This window comes from Rhineura floridana, chromosome 5, assembly GCF_030035675.1.
Source record: "Rhineura floridana isolate rRhiFlo1 chromosome 5, rRhiFlo1.hap2, whole genome shotgun sequence".
Taxonomy (NCBI): Eukaryota; Metazoa; Chordata; class Lepidosauria; order Squamata; family Rhineuridae; genus Rhineura; species Rhineura floridana.
Window position 1 is genome coordinate 139,814,932 of NC_084484.1, and position 25,688 is coordinate 139,840,619.

Sequence of the window (25,688 nt, forward strand, 5' to 3'; positions counted from 1 at the left end):
TGCAGCTTGCCCACGGCTGCACAGGTGGCAGGGCACGTAACCCCTGAACCACTCACTGTGGGGTGATCTTTAGCTGGCCCTTTACACCCAGGAGACATGAGCGAGGATTTGAACTCACAGACTCTGGACTCCCAACCAGGCTCTCCTCCCCACTATCTTCATATTCATGAACCCTTAAACCAATTTGTCTCTATGACTTAAAATACTTTCTTCTGACTGTTTCAGCCCAGCCACTTTAGTCCCATTGATTTCAGTGGGTCTACTTTAAGCATAACTAAGCTTGATATCAATGCTGCTTGAGTGGATTTTCCTTCCCTGTCATGCCCCTGCAGCCCCCATGACCCCCATGCCTACTCCAGAGGGTTCCCCCAATCCTCCACACAAATTTGTTGGGGGGGGGGCTACAAGAGGAGTGGAAGAAAGTCACATTATGAGAGCAGAAGTTTGTTCCATTAGCAGACAAACACAACTGAGCATTACCCTCAGTCTGGATCCAACCCTTATAATAGAAACATATTGTAGTCTGATAGCCATTGGAGAGAAAAATAATCTGTTGATGGCTTTATGTCATTGGCATTGTCAAGCAAGATGTATGCTGTGCATCATGGTTATCAAAAGGGCAATGTGTGAACTGCTTTCTAGCTCCTTATCTTTCAACACCACCTGTAGCACAAGAGAGTTTTTCTGAAGGCTGCCAGTGAGCAGAGATTAAACCAATGCACAAAATCGACTTGATTTGACAAGGTAGAAAGGGCTTAACAATAGTAAATTCCTGTTGCCTGAAATAATCTTAGCTTCTGTAGTTTAAAACTAGGTGGAACTTGATTCCAGATGTCCTAAATATGCATGCATTTAAACATGTTAGTGGACTTCCATGAAACTGGAACAAAGCTGCTTTGAGTTTGGAAGCTATTATGGCATCACCCTTCCTTCCTCAAAATATAGGAGGGGGGGGGGAAACCAGAATAGAAAGTAAAAATGGAGGAAAGGCCTCTAGGTTCATATTGCTTATGCTTTTCTTGTTGGCTGTCTCTCCCTACCTTTTAGTGCTTTATTTAGTTTTTGATATTTTTATTGCAAATATTTGCTGTGATTGATCAGATGATCCAGGTAGTGATCAGACTCCTTAATGTTAACAGTGTCATGTTTTCAACGTACCCACAAATCTGAGGCCTGTTCCCCGCTCTCCTTACCGGTTCTCTATTGGCTCTCATGCTTCCTCCCCAACTCCCACTATGGACACAGGTATCATAGAATCATAGAATAGTAGAGTTGGAAGGGCCTATAAGGCCATGGAGTCCAACCCCCTGCTCAATGCAGAAATCCAAATCAAAGCATTCCCGACAGATGGCTGTCCAGCTACCTCTTGAAGGCCTCCAGTGTCAGAGTGCCCACTACCTCTCTAGGTAATTTATTCCATTGTCGTATGGCTCTAACAGTTAGGACGTTTTTCCTGATGTCCAGTCGAAATCTGGCTTCCTGCACCTTGAGCTCATTATTCTGTGTCCTGCATGGTAAATCCTCTTCTAGGTACTACTGTTTGATAATTAGAAAACAGCTACTTGATTGAATCTGTGTATTAATTATTTGTCTGCACCAGATTTTGTTCCTGACAGAGTTCCCTACAAATCATCTAAATTTATTTATTTATTTATTCATTCATTCTATTTCTATGCCGCCTTTTGGCCAAATGGCCCTCAAGGCGGCTCACAAAAAACAACAACACACACACACAAATACAAAACACACATCAGAAAAAAATACAGTGCACAAAAATTTAAATAACAAAATATTAACATTGTTAAAAAAACAATATGAACATCACACATTTGAGGAAGGGGCTCAAAACCCGCCAAGCTCCTCCTCTTCTTGATTACTGTGTGCACCATCTATCCTGTATCAAAGTGCGTGATTTTTCTGCATTTGCATTTTGCACAGGTTTGTACAATTTGATTGCTGTAAAATTGCAACAATGTCCTTTTTAAAAATATTTTAAATGGAAGATTATGGTATAGGGTTTGTGGGATGAAAGGAAAGTTCAGACTAACTGTGGGATTCTCACATACATACGTAAATAACACACACACACAGCCTCCCACAGTAGTAGTTCTCTCCCAAGCTACTTCGGTGCTACTCTTTTCTTGTGTGAGTAGCAGAGGCAGAAAATGCCCCTGTTAAGAAGATATAGAAGCATCTACTGAAGGGTAGTTAAGAGTCACTTGGTCATTGCATTACTAATACTCTAGTTGCTGTTGTCATTCTTACTTTCTAGCTATAGCTGACGTGATTTGGTGTAGAATCCTATGCACCTCCAGATGCCAAGCTACAGACATGGATGTATGTAGGGTGGGTAAAACAGTGGGCCGTGGGGCAGGAGTGCAGCTCACCTGTAATCATGTGAGAGACACATAAAGCATGGCAATTAACCATGTTCTTGAGCGCTACTGAATTCCTTCCAACCAAATGTATTTCAGCATTTATATCTGGTTGCTTTACTTTTTATGGACAAATATCTAGATTAGAATGTGCCAAGAAAAAAATGTACAAAAGATTATTCGCATAAACCAATGTATTGTAGCAAGTGTTTTGGGGTGAGGGGAGCACACTTGCCTAGCCAGCGTGCATTGGTTTGAAGCAAACCGCACTGGAAAACTTTGTGGTCTAGTGCTGCCTGTTGTTACCTTGTACAAAAATAACACAAGCTATGCTTCTGTAAATATTGTGATAATGTTAAACATTTAAGTAGAACAGGGGTGGTGAAACTTTGACCCTGGGGGACTTCCAAGTGTCTCTACTGAATGGCCCTCGGAACTCTTTCCACATCACATTCCCTCCCCAGCCACACCCTCTTCCAGTCATGCTTTCATACTATCCTGGAATGTTTTTGCATGGCTGGAACGTGCCCTTGGATGATGATGCCTCATGCTTGCCTGGATGGAAAATAGAGAGCTGTGCGTGTAGAAAATAGCCTTCTGTACAAAGGTAAATTTTACATTAATTGATGTGATTGCTTTTACCTTTGGCCTCACCCACCACTGGTGTTTGGATGGTTGCTCAGAAGGGAATGTGGCCCTCAGGCTGACAATGTCCTACCTTTTAAGTAGAGTGCTTTTAAACAAAAAAAACAGAGCCACTTTTTTCATTAATTAAATAAATAAATAGTACTTTACAGCTAGAAATTGCCATATGTATAGAATATCCTGTTTGCATTCCACATGAATGTTACACTGTCAGGAGTAACAAAGAGTTAATGGTGTTTTAAAGAAATGCTTAACAGCTGGTGTAAACTATCTGTACAAGCCTGGATGACCTCATTTATGTCATATAATCCTAATACTATCCAAAAGAGATTACAAAAAAAGGAATGGGACTAGTAATGTATATGTTGCATGCAAAGATGTCAGAAGTATGCCCTCCCAAAGGGCCACTTATTACAAGACTGAAGTTAATTGAACTTCAGCTACAATTAAATTGCCACAAAAATGTATTTATAACAGCAGCAAAATGTATTTATAACAGCAGCATTTCTGTCCAAAAGAATGGTATTCATTATTTTAGTATACAAAATGGCAAATACCATGTCTTTCTGATATATACTGTGCACTAAAATATCAACCATTCACATATAACTTGGTCAGATTGCTGTCTCCAGGAAAATTAGTTTCCATATTGGCAATTTGGCATTAAGACTAGAAAATCTGTTGACAGAACAGCCTTTCCTGCTAATGTAGGGTTAGTTAAGATTGTAAAGGAGCGAGATACGATTCTTGTGCATTCATCTCATTTTCTCTACCCCCCTTTTAATTGATCATTATTATTTATGATGAGATATTTATGGAGGGGAAATGCACATGCAACTCATTCTATCTTAGCCTCAAGATAATAATATTACTTTACCTTGCAACGTGATAATGCATTTGAAAGTACCACACAAATTTACAGTTGTTAAATTCATACAAGCTGAGTTGCATTTGCTTTTAAGTTAAAGGAAACTCATATAAGGGGGAGGGGGATAAATTTACATTCCACACTTGCAGAGTTACAGTTTATACAATAATTTTGTGATCGTAGAATCATATTTGGGTTGTCAAATAGGTTCTTAAAAGGTGTTAAGGTTAAAACCTGTTAAAAGGTTATTCCAAAATACCTTAGTCTCATAAAACATAATGGATATCTCTATTTCCTCAAGCTTTTGTGGAACATTAGTTTTTCTCGCTCCAGACAGCACAGATCCCTTGTATTTCTCAGTTAGCAAATTTTAATCTGGCAGTCCTAAATGTAGCAATGGATTGTGTGTTAAGGTGGTAATTTTCCTGGATATATGATTAACTCGTAATATATTGTTGCAGGAGCTTAGTACTAGCAATTAAATTACTTAGCAGAAGGAAAGACAGCAATTTAGCTGAGGTCCAGCTGAACACTTTGCATCAATGGCATCATTTTTTGTAGCAATTGTCTTGGACGCAATATAGAAATATTTGAATGGAATGTTTCAGAAGGATAGCCATGTTACTTTGTTGCAGTAAGAACAACAAAGAGCCTTGGGGCACCTTGGAGGCTAACACATTTATTATGGCACAAAATTTAGGGACTTAATCCAGACAGTCCACTTAATCAGATGCACATGTAACTGATACAAGTTGTTTGGATGATTGGATGAGCTGGTCTTTGGAGAAACTATGTGAATGGCATGGTCTAACATAGTTTGGTCTTGTGTACAAACTGCAAATAATTCCCCAAACCATTATGAAGATGAAGTCTCTTATTTGATAAGCAGGAAGGTAATCCTTTCATAAACTAGCTCAGCTTTCAAGTTATTTGGGTGTATAGAATTTATTTTTGCAATGGTTAAAGACATTCAAGAGGGAATTGATGTTCTTGTGACCACAGTCCACCTCCCAAAAATAAAGGTGTTCAACTAGAGAGAATGCCCAACTTCATGTGAAGGTACAGAGTAATCCAAATTACACGGCTATATCTTTTGCAGTTGTCTGGCATGCCCTCTGTTTACAGCAGGGATGAGAAACTTACGGTGCTCCAGCTGTTGCTAGATGCCAACTTCCATCAGCCCCAGCCACCATGGCCACTGGTCAAGGATGATAGAAGATGTGGTCTAGCAACCTCTGAGGGGCTTTCAGTTTCCTCATCCCTGAATACTTATTTCATTTATGTAATTCATTTATAAATGAGTTATCAAGGTGGTTCACCATATAATAAAAGTGCAATAAAATATGCAGCTATGTCATCTAGGAATAGATAACAGATAGTAAAATACCAGTGGCCCAGGAATAACTGGACAAATAGATTTCAGCAGTTAGCAAATCACCAAAAGCGTGCCTACTAGATCTCTGAGGAGCGATCATTTCACAAGGTGGCTGACACTGCAGGAAGACTCTCCTCCTAGTGGTTATGAGACAGATTTCCACAGGACATGGCATGATGAGAAGGGACCTTCTCTGATTATCAGAGTTGGCAGGCAGATCTATATGGCGAGGGGTGTTCTCTCAGATAACCTGATGTGTTAAAGTATATACTTAGGACACTGTACCCGGTTCTGCATATAATCTGCATTTAATAACAGGGATATGGATGATTTTAATTGGAAAGGCAATGTGCAGAATGAACATAAGGCCAACAGCCATCTGGTCCAGCATCCTGTTCTCACAGTTACCAACCAGATGTCTATGCTAAGCCTGCATATGGAGGGAAGATTTTAACTCTTCCCACTTCAATTATAATGAACATCATCCCTGAGCTGCATTTCAGTTTAGGAAGAAAACCCTTCCATTGGCACTAATGGACTTTTTTTTCCACTTAAGCCTAGCTGTAGCTCTCTGTGTGTGGTTTTTAATAACAGTTGTTTGTGTGTGGAGGGGTTACATCTCCCCTCCCTGTATAGCATTCCCAATTAAAAATCTCCCAGCACCTGTAAAAAAAAGTGTGAGCTTCATATGATTGGTGTCACACATAGTTATGTCTTCAGCAGCTGCAGTGTATGAAATGGCACACCAGGCTGTACAATATACTATGCAGGTTGTACAGTGCCTAAGTGTTCATGTGTAGGCAGCAGAGATAAGATGAATTTCACTCTGTGCTCATACATTTTAATTTCTTGAGACCTGTGCATGACTTGTGAGAGCTGAATCCTGAAGAACAGCTACTCTAGCAAGAGTTAGTGGTGGCTGGTGCCCATTGGGACTGGTAGGGCAGAAGGCAGGGAGCCCAAACAGTAGTTGGAGCCAGAGCCAATGACCAAAGGAGCAAACTAATTCTAGTTTTGTCCCATCATCCTTCGTCCTGAGTTTTACAAGGGCATCTAAAGAGGAGGAAGATGACAGCCAGTGCCACCCTCTGGACTGGTTGTAAGTAGGAATGTAGGGAAGCTTGTTGAGGGCAGACTGAGGCTGGTAGGGCAGTGGCCTATTTACCCTAACAGACTAGCCTCCACTAATTAAGCTCCATTTAATTCAGTGCTTGTTACTTATGATTGCATAGGTTAACTGGTAAAATACATTGAGTTTTAACAAAAGATCTTCAGCCAGCTAAAATATAGCCATTATCCTTTAGACACATATAGGAACCCCATTAAAGAAAAGAAGTATTCAGACTCTGCTTGACTATTTTTCCCATTCTCTACTTAGTTTGTGTTAATCTGTAATGAAAGTTTCATTATAGCCTTATTCACTTGCCAGAAAAAAGATCCATCAATCACCCTAGTGCTCCAAGAGATGACATAACTGTTCCTGCTCTGAAAAATGTCCCAGGGTTACTATATATTTTCACCAATTGGGATAAATGCCATTGCACCATCATTTTTAGGGAATTTTCTATAAAATTATTAGAAGCAGTATAGTATATATTTGTCCAAATGTATCTCCAGAAATATACAGGCAATTCTTCACTAATAATCATTTCTGTTTATTTGAGGTCCATCCTTCTTGAATACTTGGTATATTTTGGATAACAATTTTCCTCATAGTATTTTTTCAAACTGAGTCACTTGCTTAAGATCTCTGTAAGATTTCATTTTCATTGCCTCTTTTTTCCTTGTTTATTTATTATTTGATTTATATACCACCCTTCCTCCCAACAGGAGCCCAGGGCAGCAAACAGAAACGCTAAAAACACATTAAAACATCATAAAAACAGACCTTAAAATACAATAAAACAAAACATTAAAAACATTTTTTTTAAAAGCTTTAAAAACATCTTTTAAAAAAGGGTTGAAACATTATCAAGCAATTCGAACACAGACGCAGACAGGGATAGGTCTCAACTTAAAAGGCTTGTTGAAAGAGGAAAGTCTTCAAAAGGCTCTGAAAAGATAGCAGAGATGGTGCCTGCCTAATATTCAAGGGGAGGGAATTCCACAGGGTAGGTGCTGCCACACTAAAGGTCCATTTCCTATATTGTGCAGAACAAACCTCCTGATAAGATGGTATCTGCAGGAGGCCCTCACCTGCAGAGTGCAGTGATCAACTGGGTATATAAGGGGTAAGACAGTATTTCAGGTATCCTGGTCCCGAGCTGTATAGGGCTTTGTACACCAAAACTAGAACCTTGAACCTGGCCCAGTAGCAAATGGGCAGCCAGTGCAATTCTTTCAGCAGTGGGGTGACACATTGACAATACCCTGCCCCATTTTGCATTTTGCACCAGCTGCAGCTTCCGGATCAACCTCAAGGGCAGCTCCACATAGAGCGCATTACAGTAATCCAGCCTGGAGGTTACCAGTGCGTGGATAACAGTGGTCAGGCTATCCCGGTCCAGAAACGGCCACAGCTGTCTTACCAGCCAAAGCTGGTAAAAGGCACTCCTAGCCACAGAGGTCATCCTGGTGGATCCAGGAGCAGTTCCAGACTATGGACCTTCTCTTTCAGAGGGAGTACAACCCCATCCAAAGCAGGCAACTGACCAATTATCCGAACTCAGGAACCACCAACCCACAGTACCTCTGTCTTCCTAGGATTCAGACTCAGTTTATTGGCCCTCATCCAGCCCACCACTGAGTCCAGGCAGCAGCTCAGGGCTTGCACAGCCTCTCCCGATTCAGATGTTACAGAGGAATAGAGCTGGGTATCATCAGCATACTGCTGACCCTCACCCCAAATCTCCTGATGACCGCTCCCAGGGGCTTCATATTGATGTTAAACAGCATGGGGGACAAGATGGTACCCTGTGGCACCCCACAGCACAACTGCCAGGGGGTTGAAAGATAGTCACCCAATGCTATTATCTGAGAGAGACCTTGGAGATAGGATAGGAACCACTGTAAAACAGTGCTTCCAATACCCATCTCACCAAGTCAGCCCAGGAGGATACCATGGTCAATGGTATCAAAAGCCACTGAGAGATCAAGTAAGAATAACAGGGTTGCACTCCCCCTGTCCTCCCGATAAAGGCCATCCATCAGGGCGACCAAGGCCAATTCAGTCCCAAAACCAGGCCTGAACCCAGACTGGGATGGGTCAAGATAATGTGTTTCATCCAAGAGTACTTTCAATTGCAGTGCCACAACCTTCTCAATCACCTTCCTTAAAAAGGGGGTATTTGCAACCAGTCGGTAGTTGTCACAAACCAATGGGTCCAGGGTGGGCTTTTTCAGGAGTGGTCGGATGACCATCTCTTTCAAGGCAGCTGGAATCACTCCCTCCCGCAATGATGCGTTGACCACACCCTGGATCCACTCAGTCAGACTCTCTCGGCAAGCTTTAATAAGCCAAGAAGGGCAAGGGTCGAGAGGACACGTTGCTGGCTGCATCGTTGCAAGCACCTTGTCCACATCATCAGGCCACAGCAGCTGAAACCGTTCCCAAGAAGTTGCAGCAGACATTGCGCTGGACACCTCAGTGGGGACTACAGTAGATGTGGATGGGGCATCAAGACTGCTATGGAGTCGAGCAACTTTACCCTCAAAGTGCCTTGCAAACAATCCACTGTGGGCCTTCAAAGGGTCTAAAACTCCATTTCCTGGAGTTGATGTCAACAGATTCCTGACAATACGGAAAAACTCCACCAGATGGCTACTTGAGGATGTGATGGAGGCAGAGAAGTGGGCTTTCTTTGCCGCCCTCCCCACCACACAGTAGGCACGGTTATGATGTTTTACTTGTGCCCAGTCAGCCTCCCAGCACGTCTTTCGCCACTTGTGCTCTAGCCGTCGTCCAGCCTGTTTCATTGCCCTTAGCTCACTGGTGTACCAAGGTGCAAGCCGGGTTCCACAGTGCCGGAGGCAACCATATCAAGAGCCCGATGTGCCTCGCTGTTCCACAGCGTGACAAGGGCTTCAACAGGGTCACCTGCTCTATCTACTGGGAACTCCCCCAGGGCATTCAGGAATCCTATCGATTCCATTAGTATCTGGGGGCGGACCATCTTAATCTGTCCATCACCCCTGCAGGGAAGGATCGGAGCCATAAGTCTAAACTTCATCAGGAAGTGATCTGACCATAACAATGGGGTGACATCCACCCCCCCTATCTTCAGACCACCCCTTCATCTGGAGCAAAAACCAAGTTGAGGGTGTGCCCTGCCCTATGTGTTGGGCCAGTAACAATTTGAGAAAGCCCCATGGTCATCATGGAGGCCATGAAGTCCCAAGCCAGAACACTAGAGGCAGCCTCAGCATGGACATTGAAATCACCCAGCACTATCATTCTGAGCTCCTCTAACACCACAGCCGAGACGACCTCCGCCTGCTCAGTCAGAGAAGCTGCTGGGTAGCAGGGTGGACGATACACCAGCAGCAACCCTAGTTTACTGTTTACTTTATAAAATAAAAACTCCACCTTTTAATCTTCTCCTTAATCCTGGATCACATGCTTTCATAACTTAGTTTGTTATAGTTCTCCTGTTTTATTAGAGAACATAATCCCCAAATATTTTACAAATTTATTTTTACCTTAAAATATTATTACCCCTAACACACTCCTTATATCTGAATGTGACATGGAAAAATTTAATAACGCTGTTTTGCCTGCATTAATTCTGTATTCTTCCAAAGTCCTCAGCCAGTCTCAAAAAACTTTTTAAAGATTTTTCTGATTCCATATCAATGAATGCAGTGTTGTCTGCATATCCACATATTTTAATCTCTCTGTGGCCCATCTTGAAACTTGTTATGGTACATACTGGCTGGGGCTCATTAAGTTGGCCACTGAACATGAGTCCCAGCCATTATGGCCAATGATCAGGAATAAAGGAGTTGTAGTTGAACAACATCTGGAGGGCCATAGGTTAGCCACCTCTCTTTTGAAGTCTCAGATTTCTGTGGCAGAATTAAGCACATGCCAATCTTTCTCACTGAGACCTGTGGTTTTTAAAAGTTCTTAAATTATGTCTCTATTTTTGTTTGTTTCAAAATGTTATAGACTATAGGAAAGAGATCCAAGTCCTATACCCACTTATTTCTTTTCCTCCCCCCAACCCCCTCAGTATTTTATTATTTGGCTCCAGGATCCTCATTCTTCTCCTTTATTTCTTACCTGTGCCACATGGTGATGCTGGCTGGCTGGTACTTGTGCTCTCTCTCTCTCTCTCTCTCTCTCTCTCCCCCTCCCCCCCCCTCTCTCTCTCCCTCTCTCTCCCCCCCCCCCCCTCTCTCTCCCTCTCCCTCTCTCTCAGCAGCAAGTTGCTCCTGGGGATGTCTTACGGGTTACTAACTGCATGTACTTTTCTGCCAGGAGATTGAGGGGGGGGAGAGGGACCACCTAGCCATAGCAATAGCTTTGGTTGAGGATTGACTGAGTAGAGCAAAGAGCTGATTGGCCAGAAAACAGGACATTGACAGAAATGTCTGCAGGAGTTCAAATGGAAGGCTTATGAGTATGTGGGGAACAGAAAATAGTGTGGCTCTGATTTTTAGAATGGGGGGGCTTTCAGTTCTTTTGCTTTAAACTCTATGTGGTAGGGCGGTGCCCCAGTTGTCCGAATGGATCAGCCTCCACTGGCAATACTCAGTGACAAGCTTTTAAACAAAAATATGGATAAAATAGTGATAGTGATGTTCCAGAGGCTTGTACTCCCCAAATGGGCAATGTCACTGCTAAACAGAGATTGTTGGAGCTTATGAAATGGTTCTTGTTGAACCTCTCTGCTTCCCAAGGTATTAAGCCAACAAATGATGCTTGGAATTCACAAGATAATGCTGCTGCAGAGAATTTAGTTAACAGTGTTGTCTTCACTGAAGACCAACAATAACACATATTTTAAACATTAAAAAACACCTAAAAATCCTACCCTCATAGCTAATAATTTCAAAATTGCCAGGAACAGTGCCTTTCAGCCATTAAATGCTTGGGTAAACAGGGGTGTTAATAGTGAGGGAGGTGCGCCTCACCGGGGAGGGCATTCTAGAAACAGAGAACTGCCACAGTTAGTTATGGGTCAGTGCCAACTCGGCAGCCTCCAGCGATGGCCCCTCCCCTTGCCAATCATAGGGTCCAAGTTGGTTAATACTGGGTGAGGTGCTCTTTTAGTAACTTGGGTCCCAAGCCATTTAGGGCTTTGTATGCTAGTACTAACTCCTTGAAAGCACGGAAGCTGTTCAATAGCCGTGCTTTGTAGAGTCTTCCTGCTGTCACGTAGGATTGGTCCAGTGTGTACTTAAAATCAGTTGCAAGTAGCTAAAAGAAAGTGATTTTAAGAATTTTCATGACTTAAATACTATGAACTCTTTGTAATCAGCAACATGTCTGACAAAAGCGCAACAACACACACATTTAAAATAAACAGAAAATATCTGGAAATATTACAGTGATTTTTAAAAAATCTTGTAACAAGTCTAAATCTGCAAGTTGCTATGCCAAAGTGATCCTCTGTTCTTTTGCACCTGTGTAATAAACTGCTTTTGCCTGACATGTTAGACAGAGAAAGGAAAAATATATAAGTTACAGAAGATGCTTTGATATGTGTCCATTTATGTAAATGGGAGAATAAAGTAGAATAGTAGTGAAATAAAAGTGCTGATACACAGAACACAAAGTTTAGAAAAATAGTTTTAAAATCTGACTTGTATGGGAAAGAATTTTCCAGAATTTACTTTTCTTATCTCTCAGGGAGCCACTAATTTATTTAATGCACATGGAGAACTTTTTCAAACTAAATGACATTCTGCATTTTACCCCCTCCATCTGGAAGCTAGTACCCAGAGTGAAAACCGCATCATATATTTTTAGGATTAAACCATCTATTGCTGATAGATAATGACAGAGCAGAAGGAGAAGGCACCAGTTAGTCTGCATTAGCTCATGTATTCTGGATAACTCTTTAGTGAACTTTTAGGAGGCTGGGTTTTTGGAGTTTTTTTTTCTTTTTTTGTGAAAAGTTGAAATTGAGTTGTGACGTCTTACTACATTTTTGATGAGATGAACTACCTCTTCTCAAATCACAGATAGGTCACTCTGCTGGCTGCTGATACCCTCTTGTTGTTTTCTAAGACTGGCTGTTGTATAGTACTGTTCCATGTTTTTTCACCATACACTGATCCAATACTTCTCCACTTAAAATAAAAAAAAGACTTGACTAGTTTTAAAAAAAGCTTGAGGTGTAGACACCAACAGATGCTCGTCATATGGCAATTGTCTGCTCCATTCAGCTATAAAATGCTATATTGTTTTAAATTTAAGATTTTTTAAAATAGAATCTTCTTCACTTCCCTCTAGCATTTTAGTTCAAAGGGGGAAATATGCAACTCTGGTAATATTGCAGAAAACCACTTTGGAAGCCACTTTAGATATTTACAGGAGTTATTCTTGTGCAATTTGTTGCTGGTATTTGACACAAGTTTCAGCTTCTAAAGCAAATGTCTGTGCAGCAAAAAAGGATATAAACGCTTATTAACAAAAGGTGGCTTAATAAAAGGCAGCTGCTTACCTACCTTGGAGGCAAGCAACTAGAGTGACTAGCTTTTGAGCGAGATGCCACATTACATTGGCACAGGAGCATAAATGCAGAGGAAAAATTCTGAGGACAATATGTGGTGGCTTCCTCTCCCTCAACGCATTTTGCATCTCTCATTTTTCAGGCTTGACAGGGCAACAGCACTGCAACCATGTTAACATCTAAAGCACACAAGCAGCTTTTATAACAATAAACAGAGTCTCAATATATGTATTTCTCACTGTATAGCAAACATACTTGATAGTATTAATAAATGTACCTCTCATAGGCGTTGCCTCATGGGAGACATAAAAGTACTCCCAGATGCTTTTGGGCCATATATCTCAGTACTGTCTACACTGACTGGCAGTGGGTCTCCAGGGTTTCAAGCAGGGAGTCTCTCCTTCCCTACCTGGAGATGCCGGGAATTGAAGTTGGGACCTTTTGCATGCAAGGTAGATGCTCAACCACTGAGCTATGGCCTTTTCTCTAAGGCATGAGCCTTGGCCTGATGCAGTACAAGAAAGCACCAACTTAAAATAGAAGCAGGCATTGTGAGTATGGCTGTATATTAGGAATCCCTTACGGTATGGGTGGCACCAGTTCCTGTAGTAGCTCTGGGTGGATACAGATAAACCATTTTGGGACACAGCTCCACCTGATGCGTGTAAAAATCCTGACGTGTGGAAAAATCCTCACTACTTGGCAGGCTGATGCAGATGGCCAAGCTATCCCAGGATGAGAGTATTCATTTCTGGTTAGTTTGTCCATCTGACTGGGTTGTAAGAATGCTTCATCCCCTCCCCATGACGAAGGTGCCATGACTTTTGCTCTCCTACCACACTCTGGCATTTGTGCCATCTTTTTATTTGCCACAGCTGTGCTTCAAATTGTCCACATAGAATTATAGAGTTGGAAGAGGCCTATAAGGCCATCAGGTCCAACTCCCTCCTCAATGCAGGAATCCAAATCAAAGCATATCCCACAGATGGCTGTCCAGCTGCCTCTTGAATGTCTCCAGTGTTGGGGAGCCCACAACCTCCCTAGGTAATTGGTTCCATTATCGTACAGTTCTAACTATTAGCAAATTTTTCCTGATGTTCAGCTGAAATCTGGCTTCCTGTAACTTGAGCCCACTTGTCCTTGTCCTGCACTCTGGGACAATCAAAAAGAGATCCTGGCCCTCCTCTGTGTGGCAGCCTTTCAGGTACTATAATATCTATCATATCTCCTCTCAGTCTTCTCTTCTCAAGGCTAAACATGCCCAGCCCTTTCAATCTCTCCTCATAGGATTTTGCTTCCAGTCCCCTGATCATCCTCATAGCCCTCCACTGAACCGGTTCCAGTTTGTCTCCATCCTTCTTAAAGTGTGGTGTCCAGAACTGGACACAGTACTCAAGATGAGGCCTAACCAGTGCTGAATAGAGGGGAACCGATACGTCATACAATTGGGAAAGTATACTTCTGTTAATGCAGCCTAAAATAGCATTTCCCTTTTTTGAAGCCACATCACACTATTAGCTCATATTCAGCTTGTGATCAACAACAATCCCAAGATTCTTCTTGCATGTAGTATTGCTAAGCCAAGTATCCCCCATCTTATAACTGTGCATTTGGTTTCTTTTTCCTAGGTGTAGAACTTTAGGTGTAGAACTTTATCCCTGTTAACTTTACTTCTGTTGTTTTCAGTCCAATGCTTGAACCTATCAAGATCACTTTGAATTTTGTTTCTTTCTTCCCAGGTATTAACTCCTCCTCCCAATTTTGTATCATTTGCAAATTTGACAAGCATTCCCTGCACCTCATCCAATTCATTAATAAAAAATGTTGAAGAGCACTGGGCCCAGAACCGAGCCCTGCAGTACCCCACTCGTTGAGTATGGTTCTGCAGCCAACTGTGGTTCCCACCTGATAGTTGTTCCATTCAGCGCACATTCAGCTAGCTTACTAATGAGAATATCATGGGGCACTTTGTCAAAAGTTGAGATATATTATGTCCACAATATTCCCACAGTCTTACCAGGGAGGTTACCTGATCAAAAAATGAGATAATTTTCCGAGGGATCGATGTCAGGCTGACTGGTCTATAGTTCCCAGGTTCCTCCTTTTTGCCCTTTTTGAAGATAGGGACAACATTAGACCTTCTCCAGTCATCTGGCACCACCTATCCATGATTTTGCAAAGGTAATAGACTGTGTTTCTGAGAGTTCTTCAGCCAGTTCCTTCAATACACTAGGATGCAGTTTATTGGGCTGTGGAGATTTGAACTCATTCAAAGTGATTAGATATTCTTTGACCATTTATCTATCAATCTCAAGCTGCAATCCTGCCTCTTCAACTCCACATTTCCCAGGAGGGTCATAGACCCTCTTTTGGGAGAAGACTGAGCCAAAGTACTTCTGCCTTTTCTTTGTCATCTGTTATCATTTTGCCATTCTCATTGAGTAGCTGTGCCACCATTTCTTTTCTCTGTCTTTTACTATGGATGTACCTGAAGAAACCATTTTTGTTTCTTCTTGCATCTCTCGCTAACCTCAGCTCATTCTCAGCTTTAGTCTTCCTGACACCATCCCTGCAATTCCATTCTACCTGTCTGTACCCTTCTTAGGTGACCTGGCCTTTCTTCCACTTCCTGTATGTGTACCTTTTTTGTTTTCGGGTCATCTCTAAGCTTTCTGTGAAGCCACAGTGGCTTCTTCTGCTGTCTTCTCCTATACAGTTTCGGCCCAGTTTATCTGAAGGACCGCCTCCAGTATCACCAATCATGCCGCCTAACGAGATCAGCCTCGCAAGACCTTCTCTCGGTCCCACCGGTGAAAACAGCTAGGCTGGTGCGGACCAGAGAGAGGGCATTTTCGATCGTGGCCCCCTCCCTCTGGAACTCGCTTCCTTTTGACCTCCGTCATGCCCCCTCCCTGATGAGTTTTCGCCGAGCCTTAAAGACCTGGCTATTCAGGCAGGCCTATCAGATTTCTGAGGGGGATTAGTTTTAATAGTATTTATTGAAGATGGTTTTAGTTGAATTGATGCTGTTGTGGTGTTTTGTTGATTATGTATTATTTTATACTGTACGGAATTGTTGTATTGTATTGTTGTACGTCGCCCAGAGTGTCCGTTTACTCTGACAGATGGGCGACTAATAAATAAAATTTTATTTATTATTATTATTCTCCATTTTTTCCTTGACAGAATTGTTTGCCATTATGCCTTTAGAATTTCCTTTTTTAGAAACTCCCACCCATCTTGGACTCCTTTTCTCATTAGGGTCGCTTGCCATGGAACCTTACTTACCATTGTTCTCAGTTTATTAAAATCGGCTTTCCTGAAGTCCAGGGTACATGTATGGCTATTCTCAGCTTTTGCTTCCTTTAAAATCAAGAACTCTAGTATAACACAGGCACTTCCCCCCAGAGTTCTTGTAACTGCCACTTCATCCACCAAGTCATCTCTGTTGGTTAGAATCAAGTGAAGAATAGCTGATCCTCTAGTTGCTTCCTCCACTTTCTGTAGGAGAAAGGTATCTCCAGCACAAGTCAGGGCCGTGTTTGGCAGAATTTGTCTCCCAACAGATAATGGGGTAATTTAACTCCCCCATTACTACTACATCATGCCTCCTCAAAACTTTGGCAGTTTGCTTTGCAAAAGTTTCATCCTTGTCTTCTCCTTGATTGGGTGGTTGGTAGTAGACTCCAACTACCATGTTTCTTTTATTCCTTGCCCCATTAATTTTAATCCAAATACTCTCGGTGGAGCCAACAAGCTCATCCTCCTGTATTTCTGTGCAGGTATTTATGTTTATAACATATAGCATGACTCCTCCTCCCTTTCTATTCTTTCTTAACAAGTTATATCCTTCAGTCGCTGTATTCCAGTCATGGAAATCATCCCACCAAGTTTCACTTACACCTATAAAGTCATATTTACTCTCCTGTATTAAGCGTTCTTCCTTTTCGTTTCCCATACTCTGGGCATTAGTATACAGATATCAAAGACCGTGGTTTTGCCTGGTTTCCTTCATGCCTGGTTTCCTTCCTACATTTTAGTCATTAGAGTCATTAGAGTCATTCCCTCAGTTCCTCTTACTGTTCACAAGACTTTGTTAGTCATTACCACCAAGTCTACGTCTCTCTCCCCCTTAGGATTCAGTTTCTCCATTCTGTGGCCAAACACATTCTTCCCAGTCCTTGTGAAGACCAACCCATCACTTGCCAGCAGTCCATCTTCCAGGAAGTGTAGCCCATGGTCCCAGAATCCAAATCTCTCATGTTGGCACCACCTTCATAGCCAGTCATTCACCTGGAGTATTTTTCTTTTCCTTTCCACTCCTCTACTAAGTATCAGAAAGATGGACGAGAAAACTATCTGGGCCCCAAAGTCCTTGAGTGTCCTTCCCAGAGCTTCAAAGTCTGACATGATTTCTTCGTAGTTCAGCTTGGCAGTATCATTTGTTCCCACATGGATAAGAAGAAAGGGATATCTGTCAGTGGCTTTATGAGCAACGGCAACTCTTCCGTCACAACTCTAATGCATTCTCCAGGGACACAGCATACCTGGCAAGTCCATGGATCTTCTCAGCATACTTGGGTTTCAATCCCATGCGATAGGGAGTCTCCCACTACTACTACTCTTCTTCTTGTCGTGGGGCGTGGTTTCATTGCCTCTGCTTGTCTGAGCTTCAGCCTCTTGCTCGCTGTCTCATGGGGTCTCCTGTAATTCTTCCTCTGCAGACTGTCCTCTAGTCTCATCCTCAAGTGCCTGGAAGCAGTTCTGTAGTTTCACCAGTGACGGATGTCTTCTCGCTCTTCTGCTCCTAACTGTCTCCCTTTTCCATGGAGTTTCCTCCACTTCGCTGTTGCTCTCCACAACAGTCTCTCTTCTGCTTCAACATACTGTTGTTCTTCCACTTCCTGTAATTCTCTTTGCTGTTGTTGCTTCAGCGTTCTATCTAAGAACCCTTCATCTTCTCTTATATGTTTCAGTGTGGCCACTCGCCATTCCAGGCCCCTCACTTTTTTTCCAACAGCACCACCAGCTTGCACTTGTTGCACTTGTATGCCATGTTGTTCTCAGGCAAGAAAACAAACATTGCACACACCTTGCAGGTCACCACCACCAGAGTGTCCTTCCCATCCATAGTCTCTACTGCCTTTTGTTTCTTTCGTTCTACTTGTAGGGGAGAGGCCTGTGCTTTGTCCTGTCCTCCTTCAGGGTAAATAGGAGAGTTCTTCTGGTATGAGGTGCGCCATACAAGGGGGGGGGAGTTTTAGGGACCTCCCCTTTGACCTCCTCTGCTAAACTTCTGTTAGCTCTCTCTGAGAGCTGGTTCACTTGTATCTCCTCTGGACCAGCTGACACAGCTCCCTCTGCTCTGCTCAGTTAGAGGTCAGGAATGAAGACTGCCAGCACACACAGCTGCTCCTAGCTGCACTCAGCAGCTATCAGGCCACACCCATTCCTGTCAAGCTGCTGTGGAGCCCTTCAGAGCACATGGTCAGAGCACACGGCTTCAGAGCCCTCTTTGTCTTTGTCTGTCTCTTCCTCCCTACACTTCCTCTGCCAAACTCCTATTAGCTCTCCCTGTTAGCTCACACTGCTCGCTCACTCACTCTCTGAGAGCTGGCTTACTTATATCTCCAATGGACCAGCTGACACAGCCCCTCCACTATTTATTTATTTAGAACATTTGATAAAAAAAAATCCAATGCAGCTTACAAGTCATAAAAGAACGTGAAGGGTGGTGCAAAGAGCATTTGGAGAAGAAGTAGTAATGTTTTAGAGTCCAGAATGTGGGAAAATATAAAGGTCTTCACGTTAGTATAGATGTCAGGTGGCTTTCTTGGGGAAAGAGTTCTTTATGTGAGATGCTACAACTGAGAACTGATCCATGGTGTTGTCCATTTTGTATCATGCTCTTCCTCTAAAGAGCATGGAGAGGCATGCATGGAGTTGTCCCTTTTTATAACAATACTCTGTCGTAGGTTAGCCTATGTGACAGCATGTTGGCGAAGGCCATCCCGTGAACTTCATGGATAAGCAGAGATTTGAACCAAGATTTTGCCAGTCAGTGCTCTTTTTGCTGCACTCCTTTTGGCTCTTGAGAAGCAGTTATCTGTATCTTACACACACACTTTTGCTAATGTTTCAGTCTGTGATCGCTCTCTCAAACACCACATGACTAATCAATATTAAACTTGCATGAAATTATTACTTAGTGTTGTTACTTAGAAAACATACAATTAGATTGATGAAAACTCATGTCACTTTTTAATTTAAAAACAAACTAGAAAGCAGAAAATTGCTGTTCTGTTTTCTGACAACATGACATGTGATGTGCTAAAATGAAGTAATACATTGTCAGAACATGGCATAACTTGTTCTGGAAGCTATAATATTAGTTCCCAAGGGCAAGTCCCTAGAACTGTTGATGCAAAGAAACATTTAAAAAACAAACCATGCACTATTAATCAGTTTTGCGGTATTGCATGTGAGTCAAGAGCAGTTCTTAACAAATACATGAACTCGTTTAACTGGACGAATGTAGTGGTAGTTCTCAAGAATAAAAAATATCTTCCTTGATTCATTCTGTTGCTGAGGCCTCTCCCTCAGAGGGATTGATTCCACTAGGTTTTATTAAATCTGAATCAGATAAAATAGTTCCATCTTCTCACAATAATTTTACACCTTGTCTGCAAAGCTGTATCCATATACTTAACATGAACACTTTAAAACATCATAAAAACAGATCTTAAAATACAAAACAGCGTTAAAAACATTTTTAAAAAACAACTTTAAAAAAAGTTAAAAACATTAAAAAACATATTACGCAATTCTAACACAGACGCAGACTGGGATAGGTCTCAACCTAAAAGGCTTGTTGAAAGATGAAAGTCTTCAAAAAGCACCGAAAAGATAGCAGAGATGGCACCTGTCTAATATTCAAAGGAAGGGAATTCGACAGGGTAGGTGCTGCCACACTAAAGGTCCTTCTTAAAGTGCGGTGTCCAGAACTGGATGTAGTACTCAAGAGGAGGCCTAACTAGTGCCAAAGTGTGGAAGTAGTACTGCACTCAGTTTGGAAACTATACTTCTGCTAATGTGGCCTAAAATAGCATTTGCCTTTTTTGCAGCCACATCGTACTGTTGGCTCATATTCAGCTTGCGATCAACAATAATTCTGAGACCCTTCTCTCATGTAGTATTGCTGAGCCAAGTATCCCCCATCTTATAACTGTGCATTCGGTTTCTTTTCCCTAGGTGTAGAACTTAGCTCTTATCCCTGTTAAATTTCATTCTGTTGTTTTCAGCCCAATGCTCCAGCTTATCTCTTTGAATTTTGTTTCTGTCTTCGAGTATTAGCTATTCCTTCCAATTTTGTATCATCTACAAATCTGATAAGCATTCCCTGTACCTCCTCATCCAAGTCATTAATAAAATTCTTTGGCCACTCTGAAAGTATTCTATCTTTCCTCAGTTAAACTGGCCAGAATGTGAGTGAGTTTATCTTTATGTAATCTACCATAGGGGAATTAGGAACCAGTAGCGCTGAAGGATTCTGGAACAGAATATAGGGCTAGCTTTCAGAATAAGAGTGACATCTTGGAAGATGGCATTGAGGATTTAGCAGTCCCGGGAACTGCTTTGTTGTCCACCTAGTTCAGAGGTGCCCCACATAACAGTCTGTTCACCCCTGTTTGTGTTTTGTATGATGAAGTGTTATCGTATTTTCCTTCCCTTCTTTTAATGCTCCTGTAGAGGAGTCCCTGATCTTGAGGTGGTGATATGGGGGCTAACAAAAATATGTAACTTGCCTCTAAGATCATCCTTCATACCTGAGTGGCCAATATAGTACCAATTTTAAAAAAGGGATTTAGGGTGGATCTAGGAAATTACAGGCCAGTTAGCATAACGCCTGTTCGGGAAACCTGGCAGAAAGCATAATTAGATAAAGATTTACCAAACATAGAGGTACATGTTTTGCTGAATTAGAACTTACATGGCTTCTGCAAGTGTAAGTCCTGTCTAACAAACCTTTTAAAGTTTTTTGAAGCTCAGTAAGACTATAAATAGGGGCAATCCAGTAGACATTGTATATTTAGACTTTCAAAAACCTTTTGATAAAGTCCCTAACTAAAGATTCCTGAGTATGGGTAGAGACACACTTACTGTTCTGCCTGTTCCAGTGCGTCTCCACTTCTGTTTTCTGAAAACAGGGACAACATGACACTAGTTAAACCCTGCCCCTGGTCGGATCAGCTAAAGTGTTTTTTTTTTTAATTCAGCTTCAAACATATTTTGCAACTGATTGGCAAATCAACCTGTTGCCCCTCCAGGTGTGGCCAATGAAAATGCTTTGCTGTAGGTGAATAGTGTGCCCATAGTCTAAGTGTAGCAGTCATGCAGTAGAAGGAGAGGCCCTCTTATGGACCAGTAACTGGTGAAAGAGCAGAAAGCACAGAGCTTTTGTTTGTCTAATTTTTGTATGCTTTTCTGTCAATTTTTTTTAATGCTTGAAAATTCAATAAAAATTATTAATAAAAAAAGGAAAAAAGAAATAAATGGACAGTTCTCACAGTGGGGGGATATAAAAAGTGGGGTTTCCCAAGAACCAGTATTGGGACCTGTATTGCACTCAGGTCCTCCTTACAGGCTTCTCATAGGCATTTGTTCAACCAATGGGAGAACAAGATGCTGCACTTGATGGATCTTTGGCCTGATCCAGCATAGCTCTTGGGTTCCTGTCACATTTTAGGAGTTATGCCATCTCTGTGTACTGCTAGGTTCCAGCAGCAAATGTTTTAGGTGGCCAGGCTTTTTTGAGGCCTGGTATTCAGTATGCAAAAGCTTTTTTATTTTCTTCATCAGCCATCATCCCAGGTGAAAAATTATGACTGATTCTGTGCACATTTCATATGGGAGTAAGTTCTGTTGAACACAGAAGGCTTACTTCTGGTTAAACATGCATAGAATTGTGCTATACATTACTATTTAGATTTTGAGAGCCAAGACAAAATAGTAATTATTATTATTACTATTATTTATTAGATTTATTCGTTGCTTGATGCCCAAAGGTCCTCAAGCAACTTATACAATGTAAAAACAAAACAAATGAATCAGACTATAAAAACATAACAATAAACAACAACAAGACAATAGCAATACCACCCCCACACAGTCACAGGAAGGTTTGGCAGCATATTAAAAACAAAACATCATCTCAATATGTCAAATGCTTAGGAGAAAAGATACGTCTTTACCTGGCACCAAAAAGATGTAAATGATGGTGCCAGGTGGACCTCACTGGGGAGGATATTCCACAGATAGGGAGCCACAACTGAAAAGGCTCTCTTCCTTGTCACCACAATTAGCAATTTTGGAATTGCTAAAGGATATCCAGCTATAGACAAACCCTGGCACAAGTCCTTGCTCAAGTGCAAAATTATCAGATCCTTCCTCTGAACAACAGTGGCCTTAATGCAAGGCCGGTACATTTAATAGGAGTTGGCACCTTGCTTTGTTTATTGTTTCCCAGAGGAAACATGTCAAATATAAAGGGAAATGCATCTCCCCCAACCTTCACATTTTACATGTTCTTTGTAGGAAGCATAGGTGTAAATGCAGCTTAGATGTCTGCTACCATATAATGTGAATCAGTACATAAACACAGTGCACTCCTTTTATGTCCCAATGTGTGAGGGGGATTATTTGAACACTGTCATGTCATACATTATAGATCAGCAAATGTGATTTGTGGGGAAGGGCATGAGAATAAGTTTTAGAGCTGATGCTTTCAGCCACAGTCAAGGGACTTCTATAACACCAACTTAAAGGCTTCAAGACCTTCAGTAAATTACTCACATTATGAAATTTTGTCATGATGGGGAAGGCTTATAGATACACAGCTATACCAAAGTTCTTGGAGCTACGTGGCATACCTGAATCTAATTTTGGGAATAGATACAAGTATACAACTTCCCACACCATAATTTTATTCATGGTAGTGACATCCAGACTCCAGGAGGAGAACTGGAAAAAATATAAGAGACTATCCTCAGTTGGTAAATCTCTGTACAAACATGCCAGGGGGGAGAAAATGGAAAATACTTGTTTTCTTCTGGGGTGAGTTACAGAGCTGAAATTAAATTTGAGTTGGTGTTTCCTTTCTTGACATGCCAGTGTGTTTGTTCTCTTAGCATTGCCCTGCCTGCCTATAAATCAGACATTCTTCCTTGGTTGCATCAGGTTTACTACTGACATGATTAATGCTGGGAGGTTAGGGAAGGATGACGTAGTGGCTCATGGAAAGTTTACCTGAGAATTATCTCTAGCTCTCTACTGTTTAGTGTCTAAGTAATATGCTGAAGTCCTGCCATCCACTATTCTTCTGTAGGGTATGATCACACTTACCTCACCCTATTTTCTCCCTTTTTATGCCAGATCTGATTAGAAGTAGTTTTGTTTCAAGTCTGATATGTATGAAACATTACGCATATTTAGTACTGATAAGTGAACCATGCTATGAACTAGAAAGGTATCAGTAGTTCGAATAGCTCTGGAAACTTTTCTCTCCAGAGCAGTCTCAGGTTTTTCTGCTTTTATCAACGTCTTTTTTAAATCCTCATGATCTTTGCTGGGATCCACAGAATGGATACATGCATGGCAGAGAGGACCACATGGAGAGCCAGAGCTTTGCTTCCTGTTTTTCCTGCAGTGGTTTACACTGCCAAAGAGACAGGATGCTGGGTTTTTTTTGCTTTTAAATGGATAATCACTTCAGCAGTATGAACAGTTGCAGTGGGAAAAAACAATGAGCAAAGCTCTAATTACATATACAGTCATTTATATGTGTTATTTGGATCCATGCCCTAATGACAGTAGTTTGAAGGCCTCAACATGGAGCCCAGACTATAAATTGCAGATACCATCTATTAGTCTGCAGTAAGCTTTCAAGTGTGTGTAATCTTCCTGCTCTGTTTACATATCTAAATTTCTGCAGGATTGGAAAATGTTCTGCTTGTAGTGTGCTGCTGCAAAGGAAAAGAGTTAACATTGATAAGAGATTATCTCTTAAATGGAGTTGCATCAAGAATCACCCCACCATCAGAAGATGTAATATAAAATTTGTTCCTGAAAAATGTTGAGGACTGAAAATCTGCCAAATTCTAGGCAACAGTGAGTGCCGATTTTTGATGTGGCTCAATCATACCTCAGTTCCCTGCTTAGCCATGAAGTTGTCTTGAGTAGCATTGAGCTTCTCTCTCTCAGAAGCAATGTACCTCATAAATTCTGAATATATTTTAAATAAAAGAAGCTCTAAAACACTTTTAAAAGAGCTATATAAATTATTACTGAAAAGGAAGTCTCTGATACATATTCAGTAAATAAAGTTATATATATTTTCAAACAGAACAGCAAGACTGTGTAATTTCATGTGCTTTGTTTTGTCACTGCAGCAGCTGAGGAGTTAAGAACCCCCTGAGATGTGCTCCCATGTGTCCCCACCATCTGAAATAGGGTGGGTTGCAACAGGAGATGGGGCCTTGGGTGGTACCTAGGTTGTGGAACTTCTTTTCTTGGAAAGCCATTCTTGTTCTTTTCATGTTCCTTTTCGATATCAAACCAAGATGACTTCTTTCTGAGAGTCTTTGGGTTGCTATTAACTTGTTTCTGCTAATATCTATTGCTCTTTTCAGCTTGGATTATTTCCTGTTTTATCTGATGGTTTTAATGTATGTTTGTTTTTAGTGGGTTTTTTTGTGAGCTGCCTTGGAGACTTTTAAGTCAAAAGGCAAGGTATAAATGTTTGAATAAATAAATGAAATTACACCAATGTCATTCTAGCAAGGTCAGGCAAAACCTGGAGATGAAATTACTTACGTTGTGTGATGATGATAATATATATCTGCAAGATACTAGCAAACTATTACCTGATATCTTTTTAGCCCTCTTACACAGTTTAGATTTCCATACAATTGTTACACAGTTTTGATTGTAATAAGACAGACTGATTATGGAGCCTATACTAAGAAGAGATTAAAAGAAGGACAAGAATTCAGAAATGAAACTAAGCAGTGCTCGTATCATCTTGTCAGATTCAGGAAGCACAAGTCATTGCAGTATTGCCATAGATTAAATGACATGATGGGAACCTTGTTAGTTTAGTAGAGTATGGAGTGATTCATACTTTCTTAATATTGGAAGCTGCAAGGGGTGAAAGTTTTATCAGCAAGAAATGTAGTTATTTGGTGTGTATGTTCTGTAGAAAGGTTTATGTAGCCTAGCACTCTTGTCTCCAGCAATTATCAGTCAGATTCCCTTTTCTTCCCTCTCCCTTCCTTTACCCATCCAGAAACTTAGCAACACAAGGATAACAAAGACAAATGTTTCATCAAATTCTTTTAAAGCTATCATAGACTAAAATAACAGCATCTTTTATGAATTTGGCCAAACCTCTTTCAAAGCCATCTAAGGTAGACAAAAGCCATGAGAACAGCATGTGCCAAAGAACTCAATTACTTAATTATGTGTGAAGAAATGCTTGCTTTTCCTTGCCTGGAAATTAAATGCCAATCAATTTAATTAAATAGCCCCAAGTTTCAGTAGTTTGAGACAAAGAAAATCACAATTTCCTTTCTCCATTCTGTTTATAAATTTATAGTTTTTCCATCATGATCCCCCTTAATTGTCTCTTTCCACCCTCACCCTCCAAACTAGAAAGTCCAATATCTTGAACACAGTCCTCTTTCTTCCCTATAGAAAATGATGTTGAAATCCCGATAACTTTTTTCTCTACTTTGTCCAGGTCCAGGACT

General features: G+C 41.3%; 1 protein-coding gene across 2 annotated transcripts in view; it reads left to right on the forward strand.

The window, feature by feature from the left end:
* Positions 1-25,688, forward strand: part of CMSS1 (cms1 ribosomal small subunit homolog) — a 359,816-nt gene that overhangs the window by 165,067 nt on the left and 169,061 nt on the right. The window lies entirely within an intron of this gene.